Source organism: Leptodactylus fuscus, chromosome 3, assembly GCF_031893055.1.
Source record: "Leptodactylus fuscus isolate aLepFus1 chromosome 3, aLepFus1.hap2, whole genome shotgun sequence".
Lineage (NCBI taxonomy): Eukaryota > Metazoa > Chordata > Amphibia > Anura > Leptodactylidae > Leptodactylus > Leptodactylus fuscus.
The window spans coordinates 204,943,937-204,957,304 of record NC_134267.1 but is presented as its reverse complement, the minus strand read 5'-3'; the positions used below and the strand labels follow the sequence as shown (position 1 = coordinate 204,957,304).

The following is a 13,368-nucleotide window of genomic DNA, read 5'->3' as shown; positions in this document are numbered from 1 at the left end:
CCCTATAAAAACTAGGAGGGTCCCTTGATAGGGGAACACAGTCAATGATAAAACATATATGGCATAATTCTAAGCCACGTGCCCTTATTCTTTATTTTGTATCCCCTTATTTTTGACTGTAAGTAGGAACTTATATTTGTAAGATATGAAGTATAAATGTGACTGAATCATGAAGTGTATTTGTGAAAGTTCTGGAAATCTATATTCAGGCTGCTATACCGGGACCATATATAATGTGATACAGGGTAAAAGTGCTTGTAAAGTGTCTCGTAGTTTAATCTGTGATTCAGGGATGTAACTCGCACATGTACTGAAGCCGATTCTGTCGCCCCCAAGGGAAATGTAATGAAGAAATTGTAATAAAGCCTCCTAAGTATATCTGTCAAGATGTTTGGCTATGTCTTACTGTGGTCACAGATAATACAGCCATATAATACATTTTATTTATATAGCGCCAACATATTCCACAGTGCTGTACAATTTGTAGGGTTCAAATACAGACAGAAAGATACATTACACAGAAAGTCATTTCACACACTGGGACTGAGGGCCCTGCTCGCAAGAGCTTACAATCTATGAGGTAGAGGGGATGACACAAGAGGTAGCAGGGCATTGCGGCATTGCTTATACAGAGGTCAGACAATGTTGTAATAGAGGTTACCGTCATTACACAAACATAAAACTTTGAGCCATCACTATTTGTGTCCTTTAACATGTGGATGGAGCTTGGACATTGATCTGATGCAGATGGCAATACTCAAAGGTTAACAGAGTAAAGGGATTTTGCTCAGCCCCGGAAGGATGGGGCCACACTGTTCTGGCCGTGCCACAGTCCATGCTGAGGTTGCTAGTGCTTTCTATTAAAGGAACTTTCTGGCCCCAAATTCATTTTTGATACTGATGACCTATCAATAGAACTGGTCCTTGGTATCAGATCTGTGAGGGTCCAGAAATCAGACCCCACACTGTAACTCAGTTATCGATCCCACAGGTTGCCCCATTAGCTTTATTGTCTTAAATGACATCACTGAACTGGGCAGAAAAGTGGTGCTTAGTAATGATCTTAGCTGCACGCCCCATGATGGCTAAATCCTGGAAAACCAGCAGTCCTATATCCATTACAGAACTTTCCTCTTTAACCTTCAGTTTGATTGCACATTTGAAAAATCACTATAATAAAAATACATCTAGCGAAATCATGTATCGCCCACTGGGACCTGGGGCATACAACATAAGAGTCTTTCTCAGGGCCTGAGATCTGATGTGAAAGTTCAACTTGCGAAGTCCCCGTCCCCTCCCCGCTGCACCTTACATACTCCGTTATGGTAACAAGAAACACCAACACCTCTGTGGCAGGAAGGGAATGCGTAAGATGAAAGTGTCATTATTATAAGAGTATAATAGGTCAATGCCCAGGGGGAGGAGGTGACAAAAATAAAATAAACATTCATACTCCCCTGTCCTTACCTCTTTTGGGCTTCCTCATAGGGTCTGGCACTGTCTCTTGGCCTCCTTGGCCAACATTGTGACATTATGATGCTCAGCATGCCCATGTTACCAATGATGTCCCAATTACAAACCTCAGCTGTGGCCCTGGGTGTATGATGCCACCAGGAGAGCGGCCAACGAAACCCAAAACATGTAACGGAAGGTGAGTGGGAATATGATTTTGGGGCTCACCTTCCACAACACTTAGGAAATAGACCATAGTACAACTCTTCAAATTTGGGTCTTTTGCTGGACCATTATTACATTAGGGCCTGGGTGGCTCAGTCCAATGCTGGATGCAGTCATGGATTTATATCTAACCACAGCATAGTTGCCTACTGTTCTGATCTTACTTTTTGGCAACAATCATGGAAAATTCAGGCCGCCCCAACCCAATTGGATAACGTGGCTTATGAATCTATGCCCCAAAGTGGGTGATCCCACCCGGTATAGAGACCGTCCTGGGCGTACTGGGAACACATTCAGGGACAGCTTTGGGGCAGGACTTCACCGTCCCTATTTTCTCAGTTACCAACCAAGTATGTCAGAGCAACATTGACATGTATCTTGTATGTTCTATATGTGCAGCTGAAGGTTTCCTATTCTGTAACATAGTGGGCACTATTACTAGTTTTGCTTAGGATCCCGTGATTATAAATGACACCACTGGGCATACACTTGTAGTTCACCAAAGACTACAGAGCCTTGTATAACCTAAAATAAGATGATAGCAGCAACCAGTGCGAATTGTTGTCTTCAGACATGCGGAGCAGTACAAGGCGCCCTGGAGAAAGTCTCGCTGACACTTGCATGTATTAAGCTGCGGTTTTTGGCTGGATGGTTAGAAGAGAATTATTGGAGAATGCAGGGCACATTGTACTGCCAGCAGCAGGCACATAAATCTCTCAATAAATTCCATATCCTTTATAAACACGTCAATAAACAGCAGAAATATAGGCAGACACATCAGGCGGTCACATCAGCACTAAACGTCTCTTTTACTGTGGCCGGAGAAATGAAACCTCCAGAAATATCCACTTTGATTGGGGATAAAAGTTTGGCTTTACCTAATCTGACCATTTTCTTGCTATTAAAACTGTTGATCCGATTTGATCCTCGGCTACTACTCTCCCTATTTTCTTTATCGCCTCATACTGTTTGCCATTATAGCCGGCACAGATACCTCCTTATGTGTGAAGACTGGTAATGCTGATATTTGCCACAGGACCTGGACTGGTGATAGTGGTCGCAATGGTATCACTTGTCATTAGGTTGCTAAGCTAGGGGGGCTCAGAGGACCCCACTCCATATTATTGCATTGTGTATTACCTTCTCCCTACATAGCACTGATGTGTCACGTGGCAGCTTGTGTGTCTACTATTCTCCTGGCTCTCCAGTCTCTGATCAGTGGCACCACAGAGTAGAAGACAGGGGAGCGGGGACAAGAATAGAAGGCGCACACCGCCATACTGCTCATCAATGCTCTGCGGGGAGAAGGCAGTTATACAATTCAATACAGTACACAGTGGCATTGTGGGCTGGACTGTATGTGGGGGGCACTATTACCTATGTGGGGACTCTATTAGGGCTCTCTTACCTATGTGAGGGGGTTATTACCTATAGGAGGCACTATTACCTGTGGAGTAATTATTAGCTACAGGGGTACTATTACGTATGTGGAGGGGGAGATTATTAAGGCACTATTATCTATGTTAGGGTCGTATAAGGGGAGCAATATTTCCTATATGGGTAGAATGGGGGGGCACTATTTCCTTGTGAGCTGACAAGTGGGACACTTTTTCTTTGCCGGGGTACTGTTATCTCACAAAAGCCACAAGGGGGAACTATTAACTTTTGAGGGGCTTAAAGGGAGCTCCAGGCTGTTATCGCTGCCTCGGAGGGTCACTTAAGAACCACAGCGATGTAGCTGAAAGTTAGGCTACAACTACATAGTGATTTTGACCGCAACTCCCGTCACTTGACCAAAGACCACCAAGTTGCCCTGTGACCCCTTTACTAATATAAGTGATTGAAAACATATTGCGACCAACAGGGGACTGCGACTGCATTCGTGCAGTGTTTAATTAGAAGTTGCCATCGCAACAGCCCCTAGGTCGCAATGCGACTTCATTCACTTACATTGGTGAATTAGATGTAAGGTGACATGATGACCTTTAGTCATGCTATAGAAGTCACAGACAATAGTTGCAGTGTAGCCCAAGACTTACAGACAGGGAGAGTGGCCATAAGAGAAGTTGTAAGGAGGTAGGGCACAAGCTGAACTTTTAACCCAGGTCCAAAAGCCTTCAGCTAGGCTGCTAATTGTATATATGTCTTGGTATATTAATGAAAGAAATACATATGTATTATAGAGCATACAGTCCAACAAGGAACACCATGTAGCGGCATACTGAGTGTACAATGCTCTGACATGCAGACCAATATGGAATGGATCATGATGTATAGGGTATCTGTGTTCTTTTCCGTGCCTTTAAGACACATGCCATGCCATACACGTTAAATTCATGTCAGTTGAACCCTGCCATTTTGGTGTAAACAGATTATCATCTACTCTATAAGGATGTCCCCCGATTTGCCCCTGGTTAACAGTAGTTAATGTTGCCCAATAGTTTTGCATATAGAACGTAACGCTCAGTGCAACCCGAATTCTGCTCCTGTATCAGACTAATGGGCAGACTCCAGATCCATGCTGTGTACCCACATCTAGCCAGATTACATCCCTCCACATTGCCATCTCTGGACAGACTCCTGTGCGATGCGTCTGACAAGACATAGCACATTCCAAAAGCAGAGGTTGTGAAATGCCAACGGGCGAAACCATCTGCAGTGTACAGTCCTCTACCAGTCAGCAACCCACAAACAATGAAGAGAGGCAAGTCTGCCAATTTACCGAAGGCAACAACTAAATACCTGTAACCACAGGCAGGTCAGGGTGTGGAATGGGGAGGAACTAAAAACCTGCCCAGAATTCCTAATATCTGTGTATCAGTGCACATAATGTCATCTGAAATGTGTAACAGAAACAGATGTTGTGTACAGAGAGCGCTGTAGTGTAGGGGCACCAGTAAGGGGAAGCATACACATGTATTATACTGTGTAATACGGCATACACGTAGCCCAAATCTATATAGGTCTGTATATGGCTCTATGATATATGAAATTTTCACCACCTAGATCTCTAAGCATCCTTAATAGGCACACTCCACTGATTTTGGCATAGTTGGGGTCTGTTCTCTAGCCCCTATTGTTCCCAAGCAATTATTTCTGTTACTCTCAGCACAATCATGCAGTCTACTGTCAGGTGGGCGGTCCCTGTCTATCTGCTCCTGCTCAGGACCACCCACCTCATAGTGAAGATCTTAATTGTGCTGAAAAAAACTGCATTGATTGTTGCGGAAGGGTAAGGACTAGAGAAATAATTCTAACTGCTGTAGGATCGCTGGTGCGGTACCTATTAAAGGTTGCAAAGAACTGAAGTTAAAGGAGGTGATGGAAGTCCTCTTTAAGGAGGTTGTCTGACCTTTTCAAGATTTTCCAGGAAGTATGGAACCATATAACACAAAGAAAAAAGAAGACTCATCTTATAAACATGCCTCCATTCTAGCGGTGTTGGTCCAGTTGTCGTTGGACTGAAAGTGATGACATTATGTTCACAGTTCACATGGCCCATCATAGTATTCTGGTGTCACTTACTGTTCATACATAATGGAAGCCACCTTTTAATATTACAGCCTTAAAGTGCTCTATCAACAAAATCATGCTGCTAGAGCCCCACATATGCGTGAATAGCCTTTAAAAAGGTTATTCTGGCACCGTAAAAGTTATATTAACCCCCGGTCCTGTTGTAAAAGAAAACCCTAAAAAAAGAATGTGCTCTACTTACCGAACGTGCACGCTGGGCGGGCATTTAGGGTGTGTCTTCTTCTTCATCCACGCCTCTTCTTCCTCCGATGTCCTCTGGTCCCGTCTTCCTCCAGCGCTCGCGAGCGTACACTGATATATAAAAAATGGCCTGGGCGCATGCGCAGTAGCCGTAGTAGAAGCCACATGCTACTGCGCATGCGCCCAGGCCATTTTTTTTTTATATCAGTGTCCGCTCGCGAGTGCCAGAGGAGGACGGGACCAGAGGACATCGGAGGAAGAAGAGGCGTGGATGAAGAAGACAGCACACCCTGAATGCCCACCCAGCGTGCACGATCCGTAAGTAGAGCACATTCTTTTTTAGGGTTTTATTTTAAAACGGGACCGGGGGTTAATATAACATTTACGGTGCCTGAATAGTCTTTTTAAAGGCTATTCACGCATATGTGGGGCTCTATCAGCATGATTTTGCTGATAGAGCCCCTTTAAATAGTAAGACGGGTTGTTTCCTTTCTATCTATTACAGCGCAGTACCAGCATTGGCCAGTAGATGGTGCTGTTAAGCTAGATTTTGCTGAGTCACTGTTGCTAGTGATTGCAGAGTTGTCTAGAAAATACAAATCCAATCCAATCAATACAACAGAACAGATCTACAGTAGTGCAAGCTGACGCTTCTGGACCCTAATGCTAAATCTGTAAAGGGGGCCCCCACTCACCATGTGCTATCTATTATACTGGTGTCTCCTTATGTTGCAGAGAGGTCTTGAGGCTGCGGGGCATTTACTACCTCTGCTCCCCCTATTGCTATGATCCCGCCCTTTTATATATTAAAATCATGAAACCTTTATTATATTGCTTCCTAAAATCCAGTGCTGCCAGTTATTGCATAGGGGATTGCAACATGGGCACCGTTGTGCCAGCGATTCAACATACAAAGAGTTCTTTGTCAAGCATAAAATGCATAGTAGCGTCAAATCCAGGAAATCCTTCCCCAATGGGCGTGCGGACTTTCAGGTAATGGGGTTGGCTGAGACAAATGGGTAATGGACACTAATGATGTTTCCAAAGAGGAATATAATATGGCCCTACCCACTGCGACTGCACCCATTCCCATCCATTTCTCTTTGTGCCCCCACACAGTATAACGCCCCTACAGAGACCCTGACACAGTATGCCTCAACATGTTTCCCTCCAGCTGCCCCCACTCTATTAAGTCCCTCTCCTGGTGTGCCCGCAGTATAATGCCCCACTTCACCACAGTTTAATGCCCCTCTCCAGTTGCCCCCACGGTTTAATATCCCTTTCCAATCTCCACAGTATAAATTCCCCCTCCTTCTGCCCCCAAATGGTCACCTTAGGGCCCAGCGACTCCCAGTTATACCACTGGTGTAGGACAACTCTCGAGGTGCTTCAGAATCTCCCTGTGGGGAAAAAGTTGCATGTCAATCCCAATGGTCAGAGCACGGCTGAAATTCTTTGCCGGTTGTCCATGCCTTCTTCTCTTGTACTTGCATGGTAGAGGATGGCCAAGTGAAGAGGAGCACTAGCCACAGGGCAAGTTTATCATTCTCCTGTCTTTGGTATGGATGTGGTCTGCAGCCTGATCTCAGTGATCCTACACGGTCTGTCCCTTACTCACTCTATAGACTTGTAGGGCTCCAGAATTTCTTTGTAACCTGCACCAGATGAAGGACATTTCAGTCAATCTGATTTGATATGTTTCCTCCACTGGAACTCATTAACTCTCTACCAGATTGGACGCACACAAGTGCACGGATCTGGCGGAGGAATGCAACTGCGGCCTGACTTTTTATAGTCATAGAACTGTCATATTGTGTTTGTGACTTTACAATTAATACCGTTGCAGCAACGGGAGCTTCGGGGATGGATTTTAGTTAACGTTTCAGTGCCTCAGATGTGTCTGATACATTTTTACCACGGGCTAGGCTATTACTTTAAATGTGAAGAACAAAAGCAAGCCCCTGCCAAGGTAGGAAGTAATGCGAGAGTACAACAAGGCAAGAAATCTCCTGTAGTTTTCACTACGCTTCCCTTTATGTATACCCTTTAAAGAGAACTGCTCTGAAAAAGTCCAATGACATGAATGATCAGGGTGATGGCGCGTGTCACATGATGAACGGCTTCTGGCTTTTCAGACCCGGTGAAAGGTCCTCCTTAAAAGAAACAGAACAGGGCCCCCTGTTATAGATAGATAGGGCCCAATAACATTGGATGTCACAATGACACTAAGTTCGGAACTTGAACGTGTACAATTACTTTGGTCTCCTTTAAACATAGGGACACCACACATAATGATTTTATAGTACAGATAATGCACACAATGATGTCACAGTACAGAGTTAATAATCACAGTGATGTCACAGTACAAGGATAATGCACATAGTGAAGTCATAGCACTAGGATCATGCCCAATGTGATATCAAAGTGCAGGGATAATATACACAGTGATGTCACAGTACAGAGATAATACACACAGTGATGTCACAGTACAGGAATAATATACACAGTGATATCACAGTACAGGGATAATACACACAGTGATGTCTCTCTCCTGGTGCCCCAGTATAAACCAGCAGAAACTAGAGGGGACATTAAACTGGGGCAGCTGGAGGGGGACATTAAACTGGGGGCAACTAGAGGCAGACATGTCCCCCTCCAGCTACCCCCCATGGTTTAATATCCTCCTCCAGCTGCCCCAGTTTAATGTCACCCTCCATCTGCCTCCTAGTTTAATGTCCCCCCTCCATGTGCATTCAGTTTAACTGCCCCCCTACATCTGCCCCTAGTCCCCCCTCTTGCTCACACATGCTGTCTCTTCTCTCTTTATCATCCAGCAGCCTCCATTGCTGGCAGCTTGCAGCAAGCACACAGTCCCGTGTGGCTCCGCCCACTAACGAGTCATAGCCTATCCTGGTGATAGGCTGTGATGACATCATCACAGGTCCTTGAAAAAAACTTCAACTAGCTATGCGTGCTGGACAGAAGCAGTCAGAGGGCCGGATGTGGCCCCTGGACCGGACATTGCCCAGGTCTGGTATAAAGCCTACTCTTTACTTATTTATATAGCGGTGACAGATCTTCCATCCATTGCTGTATAGGATGAGACACATTTCATGGCTTTCTTTACAATCAAGTATTAGGATGTCTTGGAAGACATTAATGACTTTTGGGCATCAATGCAAAATTGGTAACAAGATCCTCACATAAGCTGTACCATTTTTTGTTTTGGTGTTCATGGCAGATGGGACTATGAGTCCCCTTAGGGATCAAGACTCATTACAAAAGTGGGACCTCTACCTGTCAGACATTTTGTAAATATCCTATCCTTTTTTGTACAAAAAAGATCATAAAGAAGTTTTTCCCATTTCTCTACCAGTTTGCCTGCTGTCTCTTTTTTTCACTTCCTGTATTCTTCCACAACCTGGGTTGTTTGTTTGACACACAGGACACTATGAAGTATCTCAGTAGATATAGGAGAGGTACCCAAAAGTTTCCAGAAAAGTTGTTTTTGAAGCGTTTATTTATTTTTATGTACAAAATTCCTTCAATCTCCTTCAAAGTTCTCTCCTTTAGCGGCAATATACTTGTCAAATTAAAGCATTTCTTTTACCATGAGAGATTATTTCTTATGATTACTAGATATCTATAATAATGCAGCTCAAATAAAATGCTTAGTACCGTAAATGTATATTACATTACACAGGTTTGGAGAACACTTACATGCTCCTAGGACAGACAACAGACTTGCAAAAAACTCAATGCTATCTTTGTGTTTACATGGAGAGATAACAGACACTGCCCGAGCCTTTATAAGGAAACTGCAATTAGCTAAACTGAGTATCTGGACAGTAGAGCAGCAGATAACAGGTCCAGAGAGCAGGGAGTGAGTCACATCCAACCTAAGATCAGATAACAGGCCAGGCACCAAGGAAACGATGTGTAAAAATGGGGAGGAATAATTTCACATAGCAGGCAAACAAAGCAGCATTGCTAAGGTAATGTATCTAGGAAAACTCTTGAATTTACATAGGTAAATAGGATCATTGAGATGGGAATAGCCCTTTAAGGAATGCTTTATCTGTCAGGATAGATAGATAGATAGATAGATAGATAGATAGATAGATAGATAGATAGATAGATGTAGTATGTAGACACTAAGCTGATGTTTCCTTCTGTCACTCGGGCTACATAGAATAATAGAATATCATATAATAGAAAGTCTTGTATTACAATGACACATACTGTATCTTCATAACATGTTTTTTTCCATCTCATTGCTGTGGTAACAGAAAGCACACAAAGTCATTTGTCATCTTCAGATCAATAAAGCCTGCTGGTTATATACGATACAAGTCTGCGTGTGCTTATAGGTCTCCTCTGTGCTGGCTGCTTCTGGTTATAGGATTGACAGATGACTATAGGAGCAGAGTATATTCATCCAGAATTTGATATCACATTTTTACTAAAACGTACGTATATAGACATCTAACACCCCTATATAAGATTTTCTTGGATATCCTATTTAAAAAAACACATGTATACAATTTGGGGCTTTAGCCGCCTACACCAGATTGTTGGATGATAAGGCTAGGCCACAGTCGGCATTGATATTTATCCCAAAGGTTTTTGATGGGGTTGAAGTCAGGACTTCACTTCAATTCCTGACCTCAAACTCATCAAACCATTCTGGACCTTGAGGACGGGGCATTGTCATTCTAGAGCAGTAAAGTTGGAAGTGAATATTTTATGTCCTTGTATGCGGTAGCATTGGAAATAAAAGGCCAAACCTTTATTCAGAGGACACTTGGCATTTACCCCCTATCCATAAAATGGGGTAACTTATTGACCACTTGTACCTCCAATGATCACTAGAACTGGGGTGTTTTACATCCCAGTTCTAAGTGGAGTGACCGCTGCACCATTCATTTCAACGGGATACACTGGCTATAGTTGAGTGCTGTACTTCGGCTATCTCTGGCATCACATTGAAGTTAATGGAATGGTCCGACCTGCCACCCCATTCAGAACTGGGTTGAAAACTACTTCAGTTCCTGGGTGGGAAACCCACTAATCAGCAAGTTACCCCCTATCCTGTGGCCGGATAACCACTTAAATCAAGAATTTTTGGCAAATTGTCTTCAGTATTCCAATGAGCCCCATACTGATACCTCTCCAATAGGCATCCCCTTGTTCTTTGTATAAGAAGAGTGTAATGTAACGCTCCCTTGATCTCTGTTATCATCACATCACGACTACCACAGACCTTACTCGTCCTGAATATCTATGGGAAGGGGGCGCTGGGCGTGCAGATGGTAGATGTACATGCTACAGTCACTCATGTTTTCCTATTTAGCTTCCTGACAGCAGAATCTGATTACAATAGATGTTCTTGTACTAATTCAGATAAAGGAATGCAATGGAGGAAACTAATGAGATTTCCTTAATTATAAAGTCCCCGGGGTTGTACATTCTGTTTTCATTTTTTTTCTGTCCTGAATGGTGAAAGATTTCCCTGGGAAATGTAATCATTGGCAATCAATGTAGATTTTGTTCGTGCATGAAATATTGCAAATATTACAAATGACTGTTGGATATGGTTACACCTGATAACTTGCTTACGCACACCGCATGCCTTACATCTTATTGTAATATGTAAATGAAGAAGTATGTAGTGGGGGTAGATAACCCCATGTCTTACATGCACATTACAGCAATTCTTCTTTTTTTTAATGTAGATTGTGAGCCCCATACAGGGATCACAATGTACATTTTTTTCCCTATCAGTATGTCTTTGTAGAATGGGAGGAAATCCACGCAAACACGGGGAGAACATACAAACTCCTTGCAGATGTTGTTTCTGGCGGGATTTGAACCCTGGACTCCAGTGCTGCAATTCTAACCACTGAGCCACTGTGTTGCCCTCATTCCAGCAATTCTGACATGGCTACGGCCCCATGCAGCTAAAAAAGGCTGTGAAAACGCAGTGTTTTTTAATGCATTTTTCTTTGCTTTTTTCCCCCCTTATTAAACCTATAGGAAAAAACGCAGCCTTTCCATAGGATAGTGATGTCCATGTCCTTTCCTGAGGCTGCTAATTGGCCTCAGCAGTCACGGGGACTTCCGCTAGAAGAGAACACCACAGCAGCAGGTACGGACCGCGCTGGGAATCACCAGAGCACCGGGACAGGTGAGTATAATTTTTCTTTATTTTTTTCATCTTCCCCAGTCTAATACAGTATTAAAAAAAAAAAAAAAAAGTTATCCCAAAGAACCCCTTTAAGCTAAAGCTTGAGTCTAGTTTTAGGCTGCGCTTTTCTTTCCATGTTTTCCGCCTTTTTGGGTGTAAATTGAGCGGAAACCCCATTATAATTCTATGGTAACCACTTTTTTATGCATAATAGGTTTCCATTTGGTGGGTCCCCAAGCAGATGTGAACCTAACCTTTTATTTATTTATTTATTTATTTAGCCATGGTTCTGATATTATATATTTGTAGCAAGCTTAGTTCTCATAGTACATCTATGTAACAAGTTTGGTTCTTGTAAAATATCTATCTAGCAAGCTTTGTTCTGATTTTATATATATCTAGTAAGTTTAGTTCTATTATTATATCTATGTAATAAGCTCGGTTCCGAAATTATATCTATGTAATAAGCGCGGTTCCGATATTATATCTATGTAATAAGCTCGGTTCCGATATTACATGTATGTAATAAGCTCGGTTCCGATATTATATCTATGTAATAAGCTCGGTTCCGATATTATATATATGTAATAAGCTCCGTTACGATATTATATCTATGTAATAAGCTCAGTTCCGATATTATATCTATGTAATAAGCTCAGTTCCGATATTATATCTATGTAATAAGCTCGGTTCCGATATTATATATATGTAATAAGCTCAGTTCCGATATTATATCTACAGTATGTAATAAGCTCAGTTCTGATATTATATCTATGTAATAAGCTCGGTTCCGATATTATATCTATGTAATAAGCTCAGTTCCGATATTATATCTATGCAATATTCTTGGCTCTTGTACTGTATCTTTTCAGTAAGTTTGTTTTTTGCAATTCTAATCATTTTGATTTTGACAGAACATTTTATACTTTTTCTATATAAATCAGGACTGACCGCTCTTGAAAACACAACGTGTACTTATTTAGAAAAGTAGCTGAAACCTTGTCTGGAAGAGTGATCAATGGTTCATTCTCTAATGGACAATGTCTACAAGAGGAGGAGTCCAAGGTTGGAATCCAATAGATGTAGCTTTGAGTAAAACCTTCTACCGTACCCCACCTCTGATGCCATATGTTTTGCCAACTATCTTAAAGGGTCGGGTACGGCTTTAAAGGAGGAAACACCAAATGCTTTACTAAGTTATTACATGTAGGATCAGTGATTACATAAAAAATAAAAGAAGATAGTGTGATATTGTGCACACTTTTATATGATACAAATTATAAAGATTAATATATAAAGATGAGGATACTGAATCATATATTACACATCTATATATACAGGGCAAAGCTTACAAAGACCAGATGATTTACTTTCCTTTACAACCGTGATCTGAGCCAGCTCAGAGAAATATACAGTCACAAAGTGCCCTAAGGGGTGACGTTATCCCCTTAACCTTGTCTAAGCCTTTCACCTCTACGAGGTTAGTCTTCTCTACACTGGGCTCACGAGATACAATAACATCGAAACGGCCGTCCTCGGTTGAGAGACTATACCTGGTAATAATCCCAACGTCATTGCAAAACAAAGGCCTCTTGGAAGGTCGAGCATGATGTTAAGGGGAGCAGCCTTTATTGGGCCATATCACTGAGATCCTGTCTTCCTAATTACATCAGGGAAGACAGGCTTGTACATTCCAGTGAGCGCCCTCTATTGGTTTGCAACACTGAGGCACCTGACTTCCTAATTACATCATGGAAGACAGATTTGCATATTCTTCCCAAAGTGCAAGT

General features: G+C 42.4%; 1 protein-coding gene across 1 annotated transcript in view; it reads left to right on the top strand.

The window, feature by feature from the left end:
- FAM110C (family with sequence similarity 110 member C) overlaps nucleotides 1-13,368 on the top strand; it is a 174,026-nt gene that overhangs the window by 129,701 nt on the left and 30,957 nt on the right. The window lies entirely within an intron of this gene.